The sequence below is a fragment of the Anguilla anguilla genome, chromosome 4, assembly GCF_013347855.1.
Source record: "Anguilla anguilla isolate fAngAng1 chromosome 4, fAngAng1.pri, whole genome shotgun sequence".
Taxonomy (NCBI): Eukaryota; Metazoa; Chordata; class Actinopteri; order Anguilliformes; family Anguillidae; genus Anguilla; species Anguilla anguilla.
This window is the reverse complement of record NC_049204.1, coordinates 6,744,116-6,748,397: the sequence shown is the minus strand read 5'-3', so window position 1 is coordinate 6,748,397 and position 4,282 is coordinate 6,744,116.

Below are 4,282 nucleotides of genomic sequence, written 5' to 3'. Positions count from 1 at the left end.
AATGGCAAAGTGCAAAACACCAAGACCCCAATGTGCCAAATGAACTTTCGTTTGATGGGCAGGAGGGGTGTGGAGATGTCTAGGAAGTGGGCGGGGCCGGCAGTGGGGATTGTACCGTGGGCAGGGCTGGTGTATTGACGCTAAAAATCCAAAGTGGGCTTTATAAAAACAAGAAGGGACTTAGGGTTGGAAATGATGTTAATATTTCAATAAAATTTTACTTCCACGGAAAAAAGCAGTCTCCTTCATTTACCCTGTCTGATTCCTAGAGCAACTTTGGTTATGAATACGCTACATTCACGTGCTTTAACAATCTTTATATGAATTCATCTTGGCAGGCATACTAAGACATTCAAGAATAACCTCATTTTTCAAGACAACAGAGTTCTAATTGTTAAACCTTCTTGGAAATTTGTAATGATGGAAGTTTGTAAATTTCCATTCAGCTAAACCCCATTTGCAGTATGATTTCTTAGGAATGTCTGGAAAATACCGTGAGTGAGTTCTGCATTGCCTTCAGGTTGTTAAGATATTGCCTTGTGCCCTGTGGCTGCTTTCCACTTGGGAGAAAACATTTGACGAATATGTGCGAGATGCAGAGGTATTTTAAGCATGTTCCTCTACGGAGGCTTGCCCTTGGTGACATGGGTTCTGGTGATGGAGGATGCCTGCCTGTGCGTGGGCAGTTCTGCAGGCAGCGTAGGCTTGGAGCGTTCCCCTGGAGGAGCCAGCGGTATCTAATCCAGACCATCGAAACCTTGCGAGATGAGTCGATTGCGTAATCGGCTGGTTTAATTGGCTAGGGTGCAGAGCGTCAACGAACCACCTGCAGCTCTGCCGGGCCCAGAGGGAATGCCGTCGCCGTCGACCAATCGCTGCTTGCCTGGCCGTCACCTGTTCCAGATTGGACCACTCGCTGCGATTGGCTCGGTTTCGCTCATCACGCCTCGCTCTTTCTAACGCTTAATGAGTCGAGGAGTTCCGCCCAAGGTGTCGCCGCTGTTCTTGGAAGATCACCTTGTGCTCGAGTTCCAGGAGAATAGTGGGTGGATGCACCAAACAAACAAAAAAAAACAAACAAAAGAAAACCCCAGTGAATGAATATGCAGGGAGGGGAGAAAAACCTTTGCAATGCAAAATTGTTTTTTTTTTTATTTTTTTTTATTTTTTAGGAGACACAAAAGATACAATTGCTTAAAGGTGCAGTATTCAAGTTTTGAAATGACACTTTAGTTCATATTTGGTTAAATTTCCTTCACATTTTGACAGATGTCAATAAGGCTACCTTCACGCCAACTGGCAAATGTGAACAATTTCCCATTTTTGGAAATTGGCCATCGGTTCGGCTTTTCACTCAGCGCTGGCAAGAGCTCAGGGACTTGAAGGGCATCAAAAGTGAAGGATAGGCGTGCTTTAAAACAATATTACCTCGTCTTGCTTTTGTAAATCCTTCAATGAATGGGTAGAATGGTACAGGCTGTTGGTCTTAGAAGTTGCTATTTGTGTTCACGATAACTAATAGGCTTTTATGACGGCTCACACATCACTTGTCTGTGGGTACAATGGTTTATTGAAAAAACGGTTACCCAGTAGCCTAGGAAACATGCCAGATCACACGCATTCACACCTGGTGTGTCATTTGAAGTTAAAAGTGATCACACAACATACCTAAACGTCTTCTCACTGCCCATTGTCTTTAATGGTTCTGATGTAAAAAAGAGTAGAACTTCCTCGACTGGCGTTCATTTTAAGTAAATATTTTGGTAAAGTTTTCTCTCCTCCTCCTCCTCCTCCTCCAGGAGGGATGTGCTTATACTTGCTGCGTGATGGAAAATTACTCCGCTCCCACATTGTGACTATCTTCTTTTACCTTCATTTTTTGGCTTTTGTGGACTGCCAAAAACGTGGAATTGCAAATCTACTGATTTACTTACTTGAACACTTTTTTATTTTTATTATTTTTTTTCACTTTGTTGAACTGTTGCAGTGCAGTTTTACATTACATTACATTTACTCAGCAGACACTTTTATCCAAAGCGACGTACGTATGACGCTCTTATCCAGAGAGACTTGCAGAACTTTCTAGGTAGCATTTGCTTCCCTCCAAAAAGTTCGCTTGAAAAGAAAAAATGTAAATAATGATAATGGTGTATATCGTGAATGCAGGATGACAGGGTATAGCTGGTTGCTGAGGAATTGGTCAAACTAAAGCTCCTGTCTGCTTGACATTACCTTCTGTAGAGCCCCTGTCTGTCCAAAAAAAAACCCAGACTTATTTGAGCACCCCTTTAATCAGGCTAATTACATTTTCAGATTTTGGATTTGTTTGCTTTTTGTTGAGTTTTTCAGGCCAGGAATGTCGAGGAAAGAATTGCAAATCATGACATGATTTGACATGACAGTCTTCCCCATGCCAAACCGATATGCCAGGGGAGTTAGCGCGGCGCTAAGCCAAACCAGAGTTGAACACCTGGGCAGTGGGCTAACCTTGGAATTGGATCACCGTGATGTCCGTTTACCAGTGGAGTGGACCCATTTGGTAGTGACAAACAGCCAATTGGATTCGGTATTTGAGCCAAGATTTGGAGTCCGTTAACCACAGCTGAATTGCAATGCTGGTCCTATAATCACTGTGGACCTTTCAGTTCACCTGAAACCAAATGAATATTGTATTTTCAGCTGTCAAATAAGCAGCAGTTTCTTTAAATGATCTGACGATCATTTCAGAACTGAAACTATTTGGGCAGTTGAATGTTAAATGCATTTGTGAGCCATTCAATGCGCATCTGAAAATGACAATATTCAAGATTTTTAAAAAGCAAACAAAAGGGTCTCTGTTTTGAATTATCTAAAAAAAAAACTATATACATTTGGTCACAGTACTAACATGGCCACTGTATGTCACATTATAAGGAAACGATGTTCTTGTGAACACTGGATTTACTTGCAGTGCTCTATTTAACCAGGGTAGTCGCATTGAGATTGACATGTCCTTTGCCAGTGAGCCCTGGAGCATGCATGTCTGTGGACTGTGTGAGGAAGTCAGAGTATGGTTAAGAGAACTGATTTTTGGTGTGTTTCAGCATTTAATAAGAAGCAGTGGAAATTCGAGTTCAGACAGTAAAAGTCCTCCCTCCCCAGTATTTTGTTCCAGTCACCTGGATTTGCTAAATGGCACCGTGCTCCAGCCAGGACATAGGACTAATCAGGGAAGTCGGCTGGCTGAGTTCATGGGTGAGAGAAACACATGGCAGGACTTCTACTTTCTGACCCCTGGACTTTCTATTTAAGTGATTGATTTGGGTCAGGGGTGTCCACTCTTATCTGAAAAAAGGGCTGGTGTGGGTGCAGGTTTTTTGTTGTAGCCCAGCACTATGACATGACATGACATTACATTACATTACATTTCAGGCATTTAGCAGACGCTCTTATCCAGAGCGACTCGCACAACTTTCTACGTAGCATTTGCATCCATTTATGCAGCTGGATGTATACTGAAGCAATGCAGGTTAAGTACCTTGCCCAAGGGTACGACGGCAGTGTCCGACCCGGGAGTTGTTGGACACGTGACCTTCAGATTACAAGGCCAGTTAGTTAGCTGTTTAGTTTTAGAATTGGGTGTCCTAGTACAGGGCTGAAATAAAAACCTGCACCCACCCCACTGCCCTTTATGGATAAGATTGGACACCGCTGGTTTTAGACTGGCTGGAGGAGGAGTTCACACACTCCATCTCCCAGGCCTAGACTGGCTGACGGGATGACGAAAGGGCGCAAAATCTGCAGACGCTGCGGACCCTCCAGGGCTGGAATTTGACCCCCCACCCCACGAATAAGCTAAGGACCGAAGTTGACTGAACACAGGCTCTCAGACTGGCCCCGAACTGGGAGACCGTGCCGTTGTGTGTGTGTGCTGTGTACACACTGCCTTCTACCACCAGTCATCCTGGTACACTCAGTTAACTATCTTTATACACCAGTGCTGGTTGGCGCGTAGGCTAGCCCACGGTGTAACACTTCATGTAGGCGCACGAGAACATTCTTCAGCTGCTGTTCGTGTGCTTGCCGATGTGTCATTGCTAATGCGTCAGATTGCTTCATAAAATGAAATAGGATTTAATGTCTGCTCTGGTTCAGCAGGCTGTGTGAAATCCAGAAGCTGGCAAGGCCCTCCTCGTCCAGCCTCAGAAGTGCAGAGAGTCTCCTGTGGTGTGGAAAGTGTGGCTTTCCCCGGAGGGCACATATGCAAAGTGACTGGTTGGTCCTCCTGCAGGTAGACCAACGC